Raw genomic sequence first — 21,750 nt, forward strand, 5'->3', positions numbered from 1 at the left:
TGGAGACAGTGGGATCCCAGTGGGGTGCACAGGCAGGTGGGTAACCTCAGCAGGGAGCTGTGAGCAGGCTGCACCCGGAGGCACCAGCCCCAGAAAGCAGATTGTCAGGAGCAGCTTTTCAGTTGGATTTTCCAACACCTGCCATCAGTAGGCAGTGAGGGGCCAGCCTGGGGCGGAGGGGATGAGAGGGACATGTGCAGGGCTGTGAGTGCCCCAGCCACCAGCGGCTACCAAGCACAGGCTCTGTGCCAGCACAGACCACCATAGCAATCACGGGCAGCTTCATTTCTCAGGGCTCTTTAAGCTCTACCACCTCACCTCCTTTTTTTGGGTTGTGGTTTTTTTTTTTTTTTGGTTTGTTTGTATGAGGAGACTCCTTCCCCTGATATCTTTAATTAAGAGGGTTGTGTGTTGTTTTTCTTTTACTGTGCGGTAGCTTTTATCTAACAGGTATATGTAAAAAGCATGCCTGGGGAAAATCATATTCATGGGAACAAACTTAGCGAAGCCACTTTAACCCGGCTGCTTTTTTAAGCACCACCTCAGGGCAATCCCTTGAAGATATTTACACTGCTCCAGTGAGTTAGAGGCTTCTGAAAACTCCCACTGGTGCTGGTTCCCTTTATTCCCCTGGGTGCAGGCAGTGGGAAGCACCCCTGTCCCTCTGCTCTCAGCCTGCAGCATTCATGAGGAGCTGCTCTCAAGCAAGAGGACCAGCTCCACCCTGCAAACTGCTGAGAGCCCCAGCCCCCTGCAGCCCTCCAGCAGCACAGGGGCTGCAAACGCGACTGTGAAACTCATACAAATCCAAATAGCTGCATAAACCACTGCTGATGAGACACCCCGTGGCTACATCACATAGGCCAGGTACACATAGCAATTTTTTTTTTCTTTTTTTGCCAGAGAAGTTGTCAGTGTGGGTTTGTGATGTCTAAACGATACAACTTCTGCCAGCAAAATGTGCCACAGCCGGTACTGCAATGCTAGCAAATCTCAAAGAGAAAGAGAAGGGTCAGGTTAGGGCTGGAGTTTGGAGAGGCACCAGGTATTTTTGCAGTATTTTGTCATTCCTTTTAGATAATAACAACCTACAATATAATTTCTAGATTCAACTTTAGTTTCTCTTAAAAAAATCTATACAAACTACCTTAAAAGATCAACACAGAGCCTCCTGAAGTCCACATCAAAAGGGTTCTCTAAAGGGAGCAGCTTCTTCCCAAGTAGCCCAGGTGCTGAGGCCCATGCTTTTGTAGAAGGGAGACCCACAGCAGAAGGAGGGGGAGATGCAATCAGGGTGAATAACACAGTCCTGTTGCAAATTTCACCAGCTTTAAGTATTCAGAAATGAGCGGCCAGCCTGTGCCTTCTCTCCCACATAGACCTTTCCCATGCCAGTTGGAAAAAAATATCCCCACAAGGCTAGCTTGTAAATTCAGGACTTTAAGGAGAAAAAAAAAAAAAAAAAACAACAAAAAAACCCAAAAATAAAACCCCACCAAAACCCCAAACATCTGGGTGGTTTCCCTTCAGGTGCCTGAGCGAGGGGAGTTTTCCAGCCACAACCCCAAAGGTTTTCACCACAGCGCCGGGGGCCAGCGCAGCTCCCTCCCGACAGGCACAGCCGGGCAGGCGGCAGAGGCTCCTCGGCAGCTGGAACCCTGAGTTGCAGGATGCAAGGGAGCAGATATGGGTGAAACGAACCCAGTGCAGCCGCCGTGACCCCATTTGCAGAAGCTGGCACGGCTCTGTGGGACTCACCAGTGTGTTTTTGCCATCTGCGGACGGGCGCCCTGCGGGGAGAGGGAGGCAGAGGGAACCCATTGGGCATCTCTCCCCGGTGGAGGCTGGTGGAGTCTGGTGGAGTTAAAAATTGCCAAAACCAGGAAACATATGGGGAGGGTTAGGCAACTTAAATTCAGGCTGCATCTGCCAGTGGAGAGGGAGCCACACACGAGGGCCCAGCGGCACTGCTGCCATTGGGTTTTATTGCCTGCGTTGTGCCCAGACACCAACAGCCCTCGGGAGAAACAGTCTCGAAGCGCTTCCAAAAACACGTGCAGGGCCTTGCTGCTGAGGCGGCTATGGCTGGCCCCAGCTGAAAGAGATGTGCTCACATGTCTGCCCCACTGCCTGTGCCCAGGGTCAGTGCTGCCCACCCCTGGGGCATGATCCTGTGCTCTACATGCCCCGCCAGGATGCTCCATGTGCCCCACAGGGACGCTCCGCACACCCCACCAGGGTGTTCTGCACTGGTGCCAAGCTGCAGCACTGGGAGCATGGCAGGGCAGCAGTGGGGTGCAGGCTGCTCCCCTCGAGCCGAATGTGCTGGGGGAGAAAGCTCGACCTCACCATCCCAGTGCCGCAGCCGCTGTTGGGGCAGGACACCAAGCCAAGGCAGAGCTTTGACCTGGCTCCTTGCACGTGTGCCTTGCATTCTCTTCACTCATCCAGTTTCTGGTATGAAATGAGCTCCAATTTTTATCTATCTGCTGAAAATGCTGGACAGGAACACAACCGGTTATTTCCAGACAACTCCCTTCGGTGGTTTTCTGGTGTTTCCTTTCCTTCTCCCGGCCAGTTGCTTCACCACGACACTTTTTTTGCTCCTTTTCTGGTTGTGGCACAGTAGAACACGGAGTGAGAGGGAAGGAGCAGAAGGGCGTTTTGCTGCTGACAGAGATGTCTCTGACCCTCCCGGCTGCCGTGGCGTGTGGAGATGGCTATGTGCCTCGTGCCGGGATGCTCGCTCAGCCACCCCTGCTATCTCAGCAGCACCAGCAAAACTGGGCAGATCCCCATGCACAGGCTGTTAGTGGGGAAACAAACGGAGGAGAGTGAGAAAATAAAAAATATCGAGCATTCACCAATTTTCTTGGGACTCTCTTACACTGCAAACATGAACGACCAAGGCTGGTCTCTGACTGTTGTTAAGACAGGAAGAAAAAGGGTCCAGGTCCAGAGCCAAGTGTCACAGCACGGCTTGTGCCCCGCTGCCAGCCTTCCTGCCCCCTGGCCAGCAACCGGGGACTGTCACTGTTGCCCAGGAGGACAGCCCCCGCGGAGGCAGACCCACTGCCCACCCTGGGAGCCAGGGCTGGGCTCAGCACACGGGCAGCCAGGCGGGGTGGCTGCCCAGGGGACACGTTCCTGAGCCTGTGTTGGCCCTGCGCTGGTGGCTGGTGCAGATGTAGTTGTTCTTCCAGTGCTTGCACTGGGTGTTTCACATGGGGGCCTCTGGGGCCCACTTTGGGAGACCTTTTGCAGCCCAAATCCCTGTCTGGCAGCTCTGAGGCTGTGGTCTCACCTTTAGGATGATACACATGTACCTCTTACACTAACAGGCACAGCAAAAGCTATCCTATGGAGTCTCTCGCATTGCTCGCAGCGAAGGTAACCTGCTGGCAACACAGGCAGTCTTTGCAAAAGGCCCAGAGCTTCTGCTGATGCCACCCCATCACCATGGCCCGGAGCATCTGCTGATGCCATCCCATCACCACTCCTCCATGGAGGACTGGGCTAGGGCTCTGCCAAGGTTTCCAGACGAGGACACTGAAATACAAGTACGTGGATATTGGTCAAGTTGGGGGTTTTGACCCAGAAGATGAAACAGAACTACAACGATGATGATGATGGCAATAAGTATTGTTTATTATTGTTGTTGTTGTTATTTATAAATTGCTTGTTTCCAGGAGGATTCAGGAGCTCCAGTCTTACTCTGGACTCCACACCTAATAGAAGCATGTTCCTGTCCCAAAGAGCTGCTCAGCTCATCCCTGACCACAAACTAGCAGCCTGAGGTAGCGCACATAACATCATGGCTGCATACCAATCTGTTCTACCACCAGCCTGGGATGTCAGAAATGAGCACCACTGGGCTAAAGCTCCTAAAACAGGCATTGGAGCCCTACTTGAGCCATGTTTTCACTTGGGAACTAAGAGACTGTGCTCTAAATCACACATCCAGGCATCTGACACTGTAAAACAGCTCCAGCCTGGTGTTAGGTGTTTAAATGTCAGTCTTCTCCGAGCTTTCATATCAAAGGGCAAACGCTGATGGGAGAGAGGCAGAGCAGTGCAGCAGAGAGGTAAATAAAGGGGAAGGGCCTCAAGAGGCTCACAGCTGCCCTGGTATAAAAGAATCATCTTTCAAGCTGATAAAAAATGTTACAGGCGCTGATAAGAATAATCTCCCAAGCTCTGATAAGAATACAATGAAAACAAGCCTTTTACAATGCAGCACTGGGGAACCACAACCCCGTCCTGCCCAGAACTAGCCTTTCTAGCTGCTGCTTCCCTGTGTCCTGTGGCAGCGTGAGGGCTGGAAGGAGCTGCCCGAGCTTTCCTCCCCATCCCACGACCCGAGCAGCACAGCCAGGCAAGGGCTCGATGGCCTCCACCCTATTGAATATGGAGCAATTCACTCCATAGCAACTGAAGCATGCAAATAATTGCATTGACTTCAAATGAAGTTATTCCTACGTTTAAATGCTCTGCTGAATCAGGGCCAGGGTGCTCAGAACTCTGGTGTATCAAGTTTGAAATGTTTTGGAAGGCTTTAAGTGAAAGGCAATGTTTTGGGAAATAAGGGGGAGGAAAGTGGGCGGGCAAGCAGCTCTCCCACTGAATAATAGGTCAATTATTTGTGAAGTTTGCAAGGGGTACAAATAGAGAGGAGGAGAGTGGTGTAAGGTCTGAATCTGTTTGGACATTAGTGTTAACCATGACCTACCACCTCACAGCCACACTGACCCAAAAACTGGGCTGGCTGTACGCTTAGGAAATTGAATTAAGAAATACATCCTTTAGTAACCTGTGCACACAACTTACCTGCTTTCTCCCCCTGCTTCCATCACCATACAGGAATGTGTTCAGCCCAGCCAGCCTGCCGCTCCTGAAGGGATGGGATGACTTCCACAGCACAAAAAATGGCTGAAATTCTGCACGTCCCAAACTGAAGAAGGTAAATATGTTTTTTGATGGAGCTTCAAGTCCCTGAAGCCAGCTAAGCACAAACACCTACCCATGCATGTGGAGGGATGCCTGTTAATGCAGCGGGACCGCCGCTGCTGGTGCCAGGCACGGAGCCATGTTGCCAGGCCGGTCACGTTCACAAGGTGGGCACCGGGGTGGCTCCCCCAGACCCACCGGCTTGGCTGGAGGGAGCAACACAAAAGCCCACGGACCTGACCTGCTGGGGTGGGCCACGGCCGAGTGCAACGTGGGCGTTTGGCTGCCGCCTCCGGGAGGGCTGTGGGTGGAATTTAGAAAAGTGTTAAGCAAGAATGGAAAACCATAACCTCATGCCGAAAGACCAGGGGTATCCTTCACTGTGGTACACTCCTGAAAGGTCTCACCCCAAGGACCTGGACATACCAACTGGTTCATTCCCATCCTCTCCCAGCACATCGCTGGCTTCCTCCTGCCCTAACATATGTACTTTGCACTTCTCACGTCTGATCTCAGTTTATTCCAAAAACAATAGATGAAAGCCAGCAAGCATTAAAGTAAATAGGAGTTTTGCTCTCAACCGCATTTGGAGCAGAATTTGACCCAGAATTAAGAGGACACTTTCTACTGGAGATCCAGCAGGTTTCTGATGCTGTTCCAGTAGCTCCAGGAGGCACACCTGCTCTTGGATCTGCATGGCAATTTCTGTGGTTTGGCCACTGAAGGCAGTTTTATATTATTTTTAAACATTACCATTAAAAACAAGGAGCTTTTTTTTCTCTTTTCGCTCCACTTCACTTGTTTTGCAAAAAGCTTAGACAGAACTGAAAAACCATACAAGTGACAAAGCCATGCAGAAAATATTCTCAGGGTCATGTACAGACGGTATCTACCACAGCTGCTCACTCAGCCTGAACCTCTCCCCCGAGAGACCAACCGGAGCAAGACGACTGCTGCAGAAGCTGCACCACCTGTTCCCAGGGGACCTCAGCAGCCTCTGCTCCGTGTTTCTGCCTCGCTTCTCTCCCACTACTCATAGGAATTGAATGGCAGGTGAGACTAGGCTGATAGACCCCTAAGCGTTGCAGTCCCCCCATTACTATCCCATCTTACACAGGGAGACGGAGGCAGAGCCACCAACTCCACATGACAGAATCAGGCTGGGCAGGAGGCCAGGGCTGTGGTCAAGGGCTTCCCACCACTAATCCCCAGAACAGATCTTACGCTCTGACCATTGCATAAATCACATCACATGGCATTTGCTATAATGATCAAATCAGAAGTGAAAACGTAAATAAAGACATATAAAAGTGCCTCAAGTGCTATTGAGCAGCTGTTACAGCAGTTTTCCACAAGCATTACCAGCGGTGCAGAGGACAGCTCCAGTTTAATGAGGTCAATGGGGTAGCGCACAAGCCATGGGGAAACAGTCCTGTATGATGTGCCTGCTCCAGGAAAGTTGGGCTGTGGGTGCAAAGGAGAGCGTCTAAGCCACTGATTATGGTTTTTGACAGTTTTGGATAATAACAAAAGTGTGTGGTGTGAGCATATGTGAAATGATGCTCAGGCAGGCACCAGGAACGGTTTCTACATATAATTAGGGGTGGGGTAAAAAAAAAAAAAAATCCCACAGGTTTAAATCAGAGCAAAGGCCACAGGAAAGAGATATTTCCCTCCGAAAGAAATGAAATGCACCTTCCAGTATGACCCAGCTATGGCAGGAGCGCAGCACCTGGAGAATTTGCAGCCTGCCTGCCACCAGGATACGGGAAGCAATAACAGTTGAGCAGGTCGTTCCTGCCTGGGAGCCGGCTGAAATCGGACCCAGCATTTGCGTCATCACCAATTAATTAGTAACTGCTTCAGGTAACTCGGGCCACCGGCCAGGGCTTTTGGAAATGGCTGCGGCCGGATGAGAGCTGTCGTATTTCTGATGTCAACACCGAGGCTTTGCGGTGAACTCTGCCGAGTCACGTAAGAGCGGCCGGGCTGGCGGGGGAGAACGGCTCCCGACGCACCGAGCTGCTCAGGGTGGCGTTGGGGCCACGCGGAAGGAGGTGCCACTCCAACTCACGTCCCGCCAGCGTGCAAAGGGGGGGCTACAGTAGGAATTCCATGGCTGAAGGGTTATACCGACAGCTAACCCCGCAACAGGGGACATGCCCACCGCCCGCCAACGCACGCGTTGGCCAGTACAAACCATAACACAGGAGATGCTCCTTCAGCCGGCTTGACTTGTAGCACCGCGCTAATCGAACTTGCCAAAAAGCCTTTTCTTGAAGCAGGAAGAGCAATAACATGGCAAAATTGGGGCCATTATGGAAAATGCCTTGACATTTTCTATAATGAGACATTTTCATGGTTACCCTAGATCCAAAGAGAAACATTTCTATCGCGTGTCGCAAGCTGGCTGATCCGAACACCATCTGTGAGATGTGGTGTCCCCCTGGCTCAGCAGCTCTCAGCTATTCATTTCCGAAACAGCAGGTAGATGTGTCAGCAACCAGGAGATGCTGTTGGCCTCTTACAAACCTGCAGACCCCAGTTTTAGCCCTACCAAAGAAGCAAGTATTTTCAAATCATGGTAATTTTTTGTCCAATTTAGAAAACAAAGAAGGAAAAGATACTATTGCTGCCATTACCACCAGATCTCCTTTCGGAGAGACTTGGATAGACCAAACCAGCATTCGCCATCTCAATCGGGGAGGGGCAGGGGAGACACTCAGAGGATTTTAGACTTTTAGTGCGGCAGCGAGCTGCCACAGCAGGGGCAGGGGCACGGCTGGGCACCAAGGACATGGGAGGCCTGCGAGCAGGCGAGGCAGGCTAAGCACAGCGGCTCTCAGCAGGCTGCATGCAGTAGAATCGACAAACCAGTGCTCTGCAGATACTGCTGAGGTTTCCCCTCAACAAAAAAAAAGGTCAAAAGTTGACTGGGGGACCAACTGCAGTTCATGTAAAATTTCTTTCACTCCAAATCCACAGTTTCTCATTAAAAATTATACACCATTACCACTCAGAAACACTTTGGTAGGAGAGAGGGAGCAAAGGGTCAACTATCCAGTCCATATGGATTACAAAAATATAGCCAAGTTTACTGCTGTAAAGGTGTGGAAGAGTTACCCAACCTCTGTTTCAGGTCAGAAAATAATGCCTGGCTATTAGCTTGTTAGTTGGTTCTCATAAGCAAGCTAATCACCAACTTTCACGGCTTTTGGATTAGATCTCTAAGAGGTTTTAGGTCCTGGCATCTGCTGCCTTGTTTACAAACAAAAGCAGGGGGAAAAAATCCTCATAAAGCAATAAGCAAGGCAAAGGAATACAAATACTACAGAGCTGGAAGGGAGACCAACTACTTAGCACCGCTACCATTTTCTATTAATCACTCCCAGAAAAAAAATAATTGTTACTAATGCACACATACTATTTCTAGAACCGTCTTACTTAAAACCCTTAGATGTTTTCTGTGGATTGCTGATGTAACAGTCTGGAGCCGAGTGGAGCTCACACCTACTGTGGTTTGGGTTCCACCTGTTTGTAGGTAAACCCTGACTTCCCGCTGTTAGGCATATCCCTCTTCCAAGAGCCAGAATGTGAAGACTAACTATTTGTTTTCATTACTTTGCTATCGCCGAGTTATATTGTCATAACATCCAGACCCTGTTCCAAAAGGCGGCACACCCATAGCGAATAGCCAGGGTGCAGCCAGGCTTGATCATCCATGGAGTGCAAGTGCATATGTGCTTCAGCAGAGGGACAGGATGCTTGTAAGGGTGCAAAACACAGTTCTGTGCCGCATGTGGAAGCTTTAGAGAGAGCAGAGGAAGGGAAGAGAATAGGGAGCTGTTGGACTAAGCTGTTAGTGCCTTTCTTGAGAGGACCTTGCATCACTGCTGTTCTTTTCCCGTCACAAAAGCCCATGTTTGGAGAACTCAGGGTATAAAGCTACATACCTTACCATCAAAAGAAAAACTATGCAGGTTAATGGTAGCACTCACCTGCAAACCCAGTCTCACAAGGTACCACGTGTCCACCCCTGTAGTAAAGTAACACGACGAAAGCTATTCCAAAGCAATAAAAGCTAATTCAAAGCAAGCGGTAAGACTGACACTCACTGCAGCCCTGCCATCATGCTGGGGAACACAGTGCACACCCTTGGGGTCACAATCAAGGCACATACATCAACCAGAGAATGCCTGTCCCAGTGCGGAGAGGTCTGCACTGAAGGGGAAGGCTTACCCTGGGCTGATACGGGGAAGCGCATGCCTGTTAGGAAGATCTCTTCAGCAGCGAGTGACGAAGTCCACTTGATGCAAAGGTAAACCCCTGTTAAGAAATACAAACCAGACATTGTGTGTGCATTTCCAGACCAGCACAGATATTTTTATTTTTGTTCTGCATACATCCCCAGAGATTTTCAGAAGAGGTTTCCAGCCGTCTGGATTTTACTAGTCAAGACATCCTCGGCATCTTGTCTTTTTATACACAGGGTGGTTTGGTCTCACAAGCAGCAGCACGTGGACTGTGCCCCTTCAAGTATCCAACATTTCTGCTTTCCATAAGGAACAAATCCTTTTTCACTCAGTTCAAGCAAATTGTCAAGGGAGATGGGTGATCATGTGCTCCCAAAGCTTTTGCGTACTTTCTCTTGTTCTGGTTCCTTGTTCTAAGCCTAAAACTAAGGTCATTCTGGGCAAATATTTTTCCATGTGAAAAACTTATTTTCCATTCCAGGGTTACAAGCTGTTAGCAAAATGTATCTTGGTTGGGAATTAAGCCCTGCCAGAAATGCAGAAGTGCGTAAAATTCAGGGGAAAGGAAGTCTCTAATCACAAAAAAATGTCTCAAACTGGAAAAAAAGAAGATGGGGGAGGGATGTAGAGCAACTGGTTAGCTTGAAACAAGTGGAGTACCCGCGAGCATTTGGTGCCGCCCCTTCTGCTAGGTAAGGTTGCCTGCTGGTACCGAAGAGCCCATCAGCAATTGCTTCTTACCAATTTCATTTTCATGGCTTCTGGCCTCAAGGAGGCAGTGGGAGTGAAAGAGGCCAGCAGGGTGTTAAGACATACCCACTACCCACCATTCCAGTTTCCCACGTCAGTGTGGGGCTGGGCCAGATGGAGGCTGCTGGGGACCCCCGCCACAGGCAGCCAGCACCTCGGGGCTCCCCCAGTGAGAAGCAGGGTCCGGCGATGCCCGGAAGCAGGAACAGGAGCCCACCCAGCACCCCTGTGGCAGGGTGAAACCCAAACCCTCCCTGCGAGTGGCCGCAGCCCCCAGGCTGAGCTGTGCCAAAAGGTGGGCTCCCCCGGGCAGCCCCGCGCTGGTGCCCAGCTCTGCCTCCCCGAGCAGCACCCACCACCACCCTTTCTCTACTGGCATGACTGCCTTGGTAGAGTTGGAGTTGTGCATTTGCCAGCAGTCCTTATTTCCCAAGAAAACCAGATGCACAGCTATGCCAGAAGTTTCTATGCTGATATGGAAAAAAACAAGTCAATGCAAGAAACAGCAAAAAAAACCATGTCAATACAAAAAAATAACCAAAAATAGCACACTATGTCTTCAGGGGAGCAAACGCAAAGAGCTAAGTTAAAATCATTATATTTTATGTGCAAATGAAAGAGCAGTGTCTTCCACTTCTGTCCAAAAAGTTTATCAAGCAGCACGTCACACACAGTAGCAGCTCCACCTCAGGAATTAACTATATAGATACACACATATCTGTGTGTAAGTGTATATAACACTCACATTACCCAGGATATTGGTATAGCTTGGATTTATGTATTGCACAATAACGTTACCGTCTCTTGGTTTCTTTGCCCTTCCAGCTGCTATGCAGAATCCCAATACTTACATGATTGCATGTTATTTCAGATGGAGAGCTGACAGCAGCATCCACCACAGAGCACAGACAGCATTTATTCGTAATTCACACGAGGGGTTTTTTTACCCCGGCCAGATCCCACAAGCTGTCCAGCTGCACATGCAGACACTGGATATCAGTTTTGTAAATGGATGTTACAAGTGCCCAGGCTCCTAAGGCCACTAAAGATTTATTCTGAATGGGCAGAAATGAGCTAGACTTAACCAGGGCAAGAATTTGTAAAAGGCACCAATTTGCTTCAAAACAGGAGAATAAGGTCAAACCATCTGCTGCTCTCTGATATCTGCATGATCGTCCAGCAGCACGGATTTTGACAGCATGGAAAGAACCTGGGACAAGATAACATGTGAGTCACTCAAAATGCAGGCTCGCCCTGCAAGACACAGCTGCAGCTCACGCAGCTTCTGCAGCCCGTGATTCACCCCAGCTACGCGGGATTTCATCTCCATCCAAGTCATCCCGGCACTCCAGCTGCGATGTGCAGCCATTAGCAGAGCCAACATTGCAACATGACCAAATGGCCTGCCAGCTATGATTTCTGACGCATCTTTCCGAAGCCTCTAGCTGACCTGTACATGGCAGCTTTGCTGAGTTTTTCCTGAAAAAACGGGAAGAGGAAGGCACGCCGACAGAGCAGAAGCCCCGAGCCTGGGGCTGTGTCAGAACTAGAGCAGGAGGTCCCTGAACCTCTAGAAAGCCAGATCAGAGGGGACGCAGAACACAGTGCCACACTGCTCCCCACCATCCTTCCCAGCCTGCGCTGCTGTAGCTGGGGACATCCAGATTCCCTACGTGCCTGGAGCGTAGGGAAAGAGGAGCCCTGAGAAAGATGTGTTCCAGGTCGCCTCAGCACTGAAGGCAGGGAAATGCCCAGTCTAGCAACAGAAACATCACCCACCTACCAAGAGAAGGATGAATCACCTCTTAGTAATTCACAAACTATGTGAAACCTTGGTTTAGTGGTAAGCTGCGGCAAGCAGGCTGGGCAGTGCGGCTCTCGCCAGGCTCCGCCGCTGACAGAACACCCTGACACCAGCTGTAAGAGGAAGCAGCACCAGCACAGTGCTCCCGCGCTTATTGGCAGGATGGACCCGGCTCTTCAAGTGCAGTTTTGATCTGAAGAGTGACTGCCTTGAAAAGCTCCCGTCCCTCCGCGGGCTGTGTCTCTGTGGGTGAGTCAGAGGGCAATAGGTGCCCTCAGTGACCGAGATAAACTTGCACGGCCAGACACAGGCGACCCGCGGGGCGCATGCTGCATCCTGAGCTCTGAGCCCAGCCACGGCTAGGGGGCAAGGCCACCCGTCCCCAGGACCAGCTTGTGCCTGGTGACCCGGCTGGCACAGCAAAAGCTACACCTCGGCTAAGGACCCTTTCATTCTCAGCTGCTTTGTATTTCATGGCTGGACTTGATGATCTCAAAGGTCTTTTCCAACCTAAATGCTTCTATGATTCTATCATTAAAGCACCTCCTTCCATTGCCTCTAAATGCTCTTTACCTTGCAATATTAAACACAAAAGCTGTCACAAAGGACTCGTCATTAAAATGCAGGAGACCCAATTTCTGCTTTCACAACACTAGAAAATTATAATAATATACCACCACAATTTCTTAATAAACTGGATGTTCAGTCCTCATATGAGAGATGCAGCAGGTGTGAAGCCAAGCCCTCCCATTTCCCTCACCCTGTGTTGCCACATCACCTACCTGGGTTACCACGGACTACGCCACTTCCCCTGAAGCTGCAGATTTCGGTCCCCTCTGGACCCATGTACATGTGCAGTGGCCTGAAACAACAGATTAGTGCCACAAAAACACGTTGCGTTTAAGTCACCTGGAAGAAAAGGAAAAATGCAACTTCTCTGTTTTGCTTCTTTCTTGACTTGGATGTCCTTCTCGCTCTTCCCCAGGGGGGAGGCGGTGGGATTCCCCAGCTGGCTCTTGCTATTAAGCACCAGTCCCATCCACCACGGTGCTCCCCGAAGGAAGCAGAGCTAACAGAGAAAAAGCCCTACAAAACAAACAAATACTTGTTGGAGACCTTGCTTTACCACATAGCTCAAATGCTTGAAAATACTTCGAAAAAAACCCAGGTATTCCTGCTTTAACAGAAAAAGCTGCAGGTTATCTATCAAGGCTCAAGGAAAATGAGTAAATGATGTGCTTAATTCTTCGTTAAGTCCCTGAGCATTTTCCAAGGAAATCTACAGACACACGCTGTGTTTTTAATGTCACTGAGTTATGAAAATGGGGAACGCTTCAGGTCCCCAGTCAGTAACCTCTTTCTTAAAACATGAACCGCCAGAGCCAGGCTGCAGCTTGTGGATGTCCTCTTTTATATATGATTTAGTAACCCTAATCAAAGTTTCTTCCCTTTAGATCAGGGGTCCTCAAACTTTTTAACCAGGGGGCCGGCGCGCGGATGAAGTGGCAGGACGTCATCTGCGGCTGCTTGGTTTCCCCCCCCAACCCCCGGCGGGGGCGGGGCAGGGGGGGGTCTGTAAATACGGGGGGGGGGGGCGGATTGAGGACCCTGGGGGGCCGTATCCGGCCCGCAGGCCGTAGTTTGAGGACCCCTGCATTAGAGTTTCTGAAAGGGGAAAAAAGATGCTTGAAAGAGGGACATGGGGATACCCTAAAACAGAGGGGGAAAGCTCTGCTCCAAGTGCCTTCGGAGCCGGTCACTGCCCGAAGCCCTGGGTTAGCACTGGGTGGGCGAGACCAGCCCTCTCCGTGAAACCAGCCCATCTCTGCGTATACACTGGGCTGAGGCAGAAAGAATGGGAAAAAACACGAGCCTGTATGTCTGAGGTCAGGTCTGTCTTAAGCAACCCAGAAACACCTGTGGGGTTTCTTCACCTTGCACCTGGTCTTTCTTTTCCTGGGTGCTGCTTGGGAGGACACACGCACCGAGGCTGCCTGCACGGGGGGCTCACAGGAGCTGCGAGCCCCAGCCAGTTCAGAGGCAGAGGGAAGCTGAAGCCCGTGCGTGAGGCTTTGGGATGCTGCGGCTCGGCAGCAGGCTCCGCGGCAGGGCCAGGCACAGCGCTGAACATGCAGGTTTGACAGCTGGAGAGACATCCCTGCCGGAGGGGCAGCCAGGGCCCTGGGGGGGGGCTGCACACCGTGCAGTGCAGGTGGGGGGAAGCCCTGTGCATCACAATTAGCACTTTCCCAAGGGCTCCTCTGGAGATTTTCAAGTCTAATCCTAATCATCATTTACTCAAGCATGGCCGCTAGCAGAGCTGCAGGCACGCCACCCCCTCCTGCTCCACCCTCACATCCCCCAGGCGATCAGCCCGCTCGAGGCCATCTCCAGTCTCAGTACGCCCGCGTCCCCAGGCTCCAGCCCAGCACTGGTATCTGCCTCCGCCGTCTGGCACTGGCTCCATCCCTCATCTTTGGGAGCCAAGAGTTACTCACACAGCCCATTGCTGCCAGCCATGACCCATCTCCGTGCTCGGCAAGTGGGGCTTCTACTGGGGAGGTAAAATGGAATTTATCCTCATTTCGCTCATAGCTGAATCCTCATCGTTGGACCCACCAGTCGGCGCCGGTGGACCCGTCTGGGGCACCCACAGGGAGTCAGAAGGATTGAACCCTGCTGCCACCCCCTCCTCAGCGGGCCAGCTTGCCCAGAGATGCTTAACTCTTGGGAGGTAATCCAGTGCCCTGGAAAACTGGGGACAGAGGAAAACACAAGCTCAGGCCCACTGCCTTATGCAAAGAAAGGCTGATGACAGTGGGGTAACCGGCACGAGGGGCCCAGCTGCGGCAAGAGGAGGGGGAGAAGCCCAAACCAGCACCGGCACATCTACAGGGGTGGGAGGGATGGTGCTGAGACCAAACGTCTACAGCTTCAGCCACAAACTGATCTCCATCAGCAGGTTTCGAGGTGGAGAGGAAACACTGGCACAAAACACGCCAGTCAGAAAAAAAAATCACTCCGAAAATCTGGGCAGTCAACATAGCGCACACAGTCTTCTCTGAAAAACCCATCGATGTCATCAATAGAATAAATTGCCGTCATTTGGCAGTTTGCTCAGCTCTCCAGGTCGTCGCTGACAATTTTGGCTTTTTCAGCAGAATTAGTCATGCCGTAAATTGTTACACTTGAAATGAGAACCACAATCACCAGATTATCATCTTTCTAATTAAAACAAACCTAAGTATTTCACACTGTATATACGGCATGGTGTTTGTGTGCCAAACATCAAGATATAGAGTGCTTTGGAGTTTATATTGACGTCAATTTTTTGCTTCAATCAACATTTACCTTTTAGGTCAATACATTTTCATGTTTGCCATAACAGAAGCTAGAATCAACATGCTTGTGCCTGTAATTGTTTCATTTAACTCTTTCAATGTCTGAAATAACATCTGCAAGGAAAAGGAAAAGCTAAATACAAGCATGCAGTGGCTTTGCCCGGCCTTTCTCTCAGTTAAATCCAGAAAAATGCTATTGCAGGTTTGTTATCTGGAAGAATCGCCTTGCTCCTTGCCAGTGCTGGCGCAGAATATATAACACCACCGCTAGTAATATTAAATACCAGTAATAGCCCACCTGAATAGCCGGGAGACAAACATTCAGTTATTAAAAGCGATGGTACAGAATTGCCTCATTAAGCCCGGTAGCTTGCTGTTTACAATGGGCTACTGCCAGCAGAACAGTTTTACAGCTTTTATTGCCATTGTCTCAGCACATTGAAAAAGCAGTCTGTTTTCAGATAACCTACAGAAAAGCCCCGATTTTAATCAAGGTGAGGAGGTATTTGAACGGTGTGGCCATCATTTGATTCAGCCCTGCTGAGATAAGTAGAATGAGCATTCATCTGTTTGGTTTATACAAGAAGTAAACCGTTTGCTTTTGTTTACCGCGCTCCACTTGCCAGCGTTACCCATGCTGGCTCAAGCGCCGGTGGAGAAAACAACATCTGCCCAGGGAGGGATGAGCTGCGCCACGTGTGCCGCTGCAGCCACCCATGGGTAACCCGGGGCCACCAGTCCCAGCGGCTTCCTCGGCACTGCCGTCCCGCAGGGGTCTCATGTTCCCAGCCGTTCCAGACTAACGGGGCTCAGGGTGAAAGGAGTAGACAGAAACAGTATAAAATGTGTAGGCAGAAAGTCACTTGTTCCCTGCCAAAAAAATACACACACACACTCACATGGTAGGCTTGTTGGCAGACTCTCTCCCTTGCTTTCTCTCTCATATGTATATGTATGTGTGCATATATATATATGTGTGTACATATACATATATAAGTGTGTGTGTATAGATCTTTTTTCTGGGCCACAAGTCTTCCCTGCAAGCCTAGAATTGCCAAAAACCCCTTTCACTGGCCTTGCTCCAAATGGCTGGTGAGACCAGCAGCTGTCACACTGCAGCAGTAAGAGGAGGAGAGGAGAAGGTGTCTGTCCACGCGGGGCAGGGAGGGGCGGCTGTGGGGAGAAGGGGAAGCATGGCGGGGGGGCATGCCCCCTCCCCAGGCAAAGCGCGCATCACGAGGCTGCGGTACCCTCTGAAGGGTGCCACTGGCAGTTTCTAGGCATGTCCCTAATGCAGCCGGTCCCGTTCCCGGGGCAGGAGCATTGTCCCCAGTTTCTCTCCAGGACGTGGGCACGGGGCATTCCGGTGGCCGCTCGTGCCCAGGGCACAGCCTTGACGCCAGCGCTGAGGCTTCTCTTGTGCGGCACCAGTTCTGCACCTCCCTGCGCTTGTCCCTAGCCCTATTACAGCTCCTCAAAGCAGAAGGGAGGAGGAAGGTCAGTGTGCTCCATTGCAGCCTGAGAATAGAGATAAAAAACCATGCAAAACCGGCTATTGGTGCATGAAAGACAAACGCCGTTTCCCTCACTTTCCAGTAGCTCACTGCCTTAATAGCAGAAGATAGATCAACAATTAATAGTGTGGCTTCCGTGTTAGATCACACTGGGGGTTAGGGCTTAAACCCACTTTAAAGAAACTAGGCCAATTATTTTATGAGGCGTGGGAATTGTTAAATTGGGCTATCCACTCTGCTTCATACAATTGCATGAAGACTGATATTGTGGAGAGGTTTTTAATGAAGGCCTTATATAGCTCTAGGTCAGAACATTTGCATTTGTGAAGCTTACATTGAAAGCACAAGAGAAACAGCATGAACAAACAGCAGTGTTTTCATCTTAAAAAAAAAAAAAACACACACACACATTCTGTCCGTGGGAATATGGTACGAGGGACTGGGAAACAATGGTTTCTATTTCCAGCTCGGTTGTCAACTTACAGGAGTCTGACCTTAAGCAAATCGTTTTACTCTGGAACCTCATTTATCTGCCTGGGGTGTGTGGAGGCTCATTAGTACCCTTACTAATGAGCTTCATATAATCATATGCAAAGCACAGCATTTTAGTAGATTTTGGAAGACTAGGATTTGTACAGCCCTTTGAAATTCAAGATGATGTAGATATGTAAAGATCTCCCTCTTGCTCACTCTCTCACACACACTCTTTCCAGGTGATAAAGACAAATTCCATTTAAAAATTTGTGCTTCCGAGCACAAACAGTGTAAACTCAAAGTCCAGTTTTTGAAGTTTTATTGCTTCTTTGAAACAGCAGTGCTAACATGCACACTCCAAAGAAACCCAAACAGCAGCAAGTTACTGGAACTGCTGGTCCCGAGTGAGCAATAAAAACCTGAACAAAGCTGAACTTTGGATTCCATGCCATGCTGACTGACTGAATTTGACAGGTTAATGTGTTCATTTCTTTGACCTGATTTATGCTCTCGCTGTATACTTGCACAACTCCTCCTGTTCAGGTGCTACTTTTATACTTTTTGCCCTGTCGTGGCCTCAGTGGAGCAGAGGCAGTCACCTGCTACAAGTGCACAATTGCAAGCCTATGACTTCTATTAAACCAATTGGTACAGGTGGAAAAACCCCCAGTTTTCATGCCTACAGCCCCAAAGCAAAGAATGACTCTGTTCCCGAAAAAACATCTTAATTTTTTGCAGCTGTAACAGCTGTTCTAATAAAAGATTTTAGCTTTACCTGCAAGTCTCGTCCACCCCATGTCCTTTGAACAATGGCCTTGTAACAAAACACCAGGATAAAAGCTCTGACTTACTGCTGCCCCTCCTCACTGGAAATAACAGGTGCACAGGCTCTGGCTGGGACAGAGTGCATTTCCTTCATAGCAGCTCACATGGGGCTAGGTTTTGAATTTGTGACCAAAACACTCTGTTGATGACAGAGGGATGTTTTCGGCACTGCTGAGCAGCACTCACACAGCATCACAGGCTTTTCTGCTTCTCAGTCTGCCCTGCCCATGAGCCGGCTGGGGGGCACCAGAAGCTGGGAGGGGGCACAGCTGACCCCGACTGACCTGAGGGATATTCCATGCCATATGACATCATGCTCAGCCATAAAAGCCAGGGGAAGGAGGAGGCAGCGGGGACACACTGGGAGCGATGGCGTTTGCCTTCCCCAGCCCCGTCCCGCGTGCTGAGCCCTGCTGCCCTGGGGGGGCTGAGCCCCTGCCTGCCGTGGCAGGGGGAAGGGATTCCTCGGGTGGCTCTGCTTGGGCACGCCGCTTTGGCTTTGCCCGTCAAACTGTCCTTAGCTCAGCCCACAATTTTTTTTGCACTTTTACCCTTCAGATTCTCCCCCCCATGCCACTGAGGGGCATGAGCAAGCAGCTGGGGGGCTGAGCTGCCCACCAGCACTAACTAAATAGCACAGGCTATTTCTAGCAACCTGTGTACACGAGGCTCGAGTCCGGCAGTGCTGCTTTAACCAGAGCAAACTGTGGTTACCTGCCCTACTTTAAAAAGGTTGGAGTGGCAGGTTAAACATTCTCCACAATTGAATGTAAATGCTTAACGGGAAAATGGAAACAAAAATCAAGGGGGCTTTCTAGGCGGTGTGGCAAAAACTGCCTTTTAAGCAAACCGCCGTGTCCTTGCACACAGCAGCGTCTTGTTTCCCCTTGTACAAGCGGAAGGAGAAAGGTGTACCCCGCCGAGTTCCGTTACCCTTGGGTCTAAACCAAGGACAATCCCTAGGAACACCTCCAGTAGAGCATGCTGGTAAGTCTCCCCTGCACGACCAGATGCATGAAATCAGGGGATAAAATAACTCTTATCTGCACGTGGAACACTGCTTTGGACACCGGGCGCTGGGGCAGAACTCCAGCGATCCACCCACTGCCCTCACACAGCCTCTCCCCCTCCCTCCCAAAGCCCCCAGGGAAGGGCTGCGGCATGAAGTCGAGGTCCCAGCACCGTGTGTGTCTAGGACATGCAGGTATGCTGCGGAGAGCCCCCGGTCTCCGGTGGGTGCCTAGCCCTGGCAGGCAGCAGTGGCTTTGGGACGTACAGCCCGGGCAGACTGCAGGCAGGCCTCGGCACGGGGGTGCGGGGGAGAGCCACGGGCCGGCTTCATGCCCACCCCCCCCAGCACAGGGGAGCCCTCGCTGCTCGGGGAGCCACGCTCCCGCACTGAAGCCAGGGTGCCGTCCTTGGGGAAGAAAGGAAGGATTTGCTGTGGGAAATGCGGCCAGAGCAGCCCTGTCTAACACCTCAGGGCTCCAGTGAGCCGCAGCTTCCCTGCAAGGCTTTCCTGGCTATTTGAGAGCAAGGAACAGTGGTGGAGGATAATTACAGTGCTGGGGAATTTGTCCCGGTTTGCTTGGTGCAAGCTTTGCACACGCTAAATATTTGCTTGGCTGGAGGTTTGGGGAGTTAAAATTAAAGATAAATGGTATTTTTTAATGATGGATGAGGCAAAGGTCCCCTTGGCAACTGAAGTTTTGCCAGGGCAAGGACATAGCAGAAAGACCACCGTTTTACAGGAAATGAAATCAGATTCTTATCTCAGATCAGTTTTCTGCTATTTGTTTTTTCATTGAACCTAATTGCATTACTTTGCATTTATTCTTGGGTAAGGAAAGTGAAAGTAGATTTCAGGTTTGATTTAAGAGAAATTAGGTAAGACGAGGAGGTCAGAAGGCTTTAATTATAGCCCTGTCTCAACAACTGACTAGCTTTGCTCACCCCTTGCACTTGCCGTAACCCCTCAGAGCAGGAGGAAAGCCCTCCACACCTCTCTGCAGCCAGTCCAAGCCCTCACCTCCCTGCGCATCCCAGCGGAGCCACAGGGCACTCTCAGGATTTCACCACATTGGGAGCAGATCTCAGACCATCCCCTGGATCCAGCGGAGTGTGCTGTGCTTGTTATATACGTACTTTAAAAAAATAAATTTATTACACTATATATATAAAATAGACATATATTACATATACATGCTTGTTAAAGAGCTGCAGTGCTCCTTGAGCCTTGGTGGGCCGAGCAATCCCCAACACAAGCCCCTCACCGTGCCATTTGGGGAGCGGGCAACTGCAGCGCAGTAGCAGGCTTTCCCCTCCTCTTGCCTTCCTCCACGCACTACTGCTCATCTACCCCCATGCTGTAGGGCTCGGCTCTCCTAACGGCAGGAGCTGTCCAAACCTATGAGCAGACAGTGAAGGGGTCCAGGTTTAAAATAACCCCTTAAAAAAACACAAAACAAAAAAACACAGGGGAAGAGTTGCTGAGGCCATGGAACACCTGGCAGAGCTGAGGAGGTGGCGAGCCATGGGACTGGGCAAGAGGACGGATGGGGCAAAACCCAGCACCTCAGTCCATGTCCCCAGAGGAGCTGGAGCTGGGGTCCATTCCCACCACTTTCTGACGTCCCACAGCCTGCAAAAGCAGGCACCCGTGCTTGGGACCCCGGGGGGGCAGTGCCAGCCCTCCTTGGCTGAGACAGGTCTCTTCCCAAGGGCAGGGTGCTCCATTCAGAGAAACGGCCTTCAGGGAAATCAGATATTTTCCCAAACAGGGGCTGGCAGCTTGCCACAGCGTCCCACCCCGCGACAGCCCCATTTAGCACTGCTGGCCCCCACGCCGGCAGCCACGAGAAGCTGCATGCAGCTGACGTGGGGACGGCGCTGGAGGAGTCACACGGACTGCTGCCAAGGGAAGCAGACGAGCCCAGGGGCCCAGCGCCTGCGGGACAGGGTGCTGCTGGCACCCAGCAACCTCGGCAGCCTTTCCCACGGAGGGAGGGAGAAGCTGGCAGAGCCCCTGCACCCCCCCGGGACTGAGCTGCCCCTGCCTTGTGTGATTCCTCCTGGGAGAGGTCTCCCTCTCCACATTCCTGCCATGACAGTGAAAGCTGATGCGTTAAGAAACATCAAGAAAGGGGTTGGGGCATCTCGCCTCCCTGCCAGCTAGTTGTGCCAGCACTACTCCTCACACTGGAAAATGGATGTGGACCAAATCCGAGATCACAGTTCCCCTTCCTCCACTGCAGAAAAACAACATCCTTTTCCTCCCAGACAGGGATGACCCAGCATGGGGCAGGGCTGTTACAAGTCCCCACGCAGCTTGCAATTACCAGCACAGTTGTGTTGCCGACTTCTGGAGCCAGGACTGACGCTGGGGTGTTTCCTACCTCTCAGGCCCAGACAACTAGCAGGCCCACCCACCCCACCTTAAGGGAAGGCTTGTTCCCTGCCGGGTGCATGAGCTGTCTCTACATGCATTTGCATGTCTTCTGATAGTGCCCAGAGTCGCTCTTCCAAAACCCAGCACCAGGCACTGGGACCCTAACGTGACACTATGATGGTTAACACCAAACTGGGTCCTCACCATGCAGACCCTTATCCCTGTGCACACAACTGCAGGAGAGGCTGCGTGTGGCGATACTCTTCCCCTCACAGGGCAAACAGCATGCGTTTGCTCTTCGGCCCCAACGCTCCCCACGCACGCGCACGCACATTTGCACAAGCAGTTCTGGGAGGTGGGTCACCAGAGAGCACCCTGGGCTCTGAGAGCATCTTCCTGGTACAAGCATCCTCCTGGTGCCAGTGTCCCAGGTGGGCTTCTGCATGGCCCTAGG

The 21,750-nt window shown here is 51.1% G+C and overlaps 1 long non-coding RNA gene across 4 annotated transcripts in view; it reads right to left on the reverse strand.

Moving 5' to 3' along the window:
• Positions 1 to 1,909: 1,909 nt before the first annotated feature.
• The window catches only part of LOC130144198 (uncharacterized), a 30,280-nt gene continuing 10,439 nt past the window's right edge, over positions 1,910 to 21,750 (reverse strand). The window contains exons 2-4 of one of the 4 annotated variants that reach the window (XR_008820041.1): positions 12,537 to 12,616; positions 4,828 to 11,160; positions 1,910 to 2,806 (exon numbers count right to left, since the gene is read on the reverse strand). This is a non-coding gene — a long non-coding RNA (uncharacterized LOC130144198). Of the gene's footprint in view, positions 11,161 to 12,536; positions 12,617 to 17,858; positions 18,008 to 21,750 lie in introns of those variants that run through there. The other 3 variants (XR_008820044.1, XR_008820043.1, XR_008820042.1) reach the window with 3 other exon arrangements.

The sequence above is a fragment of the Falco biarmicus genome, chromosome 2 (assembly GCF_023638135.1).
Source record: "Falco biarmicus isolate bFalBia1 chromosome 2, bFalBia1.pri, whole genome shotgun sequence".
Lineage (NCBI taxonomy): Eukaryota > Metazoa > Chordata > Aves > Falconiformes > Falconidae > Falco > Falco biarmicus.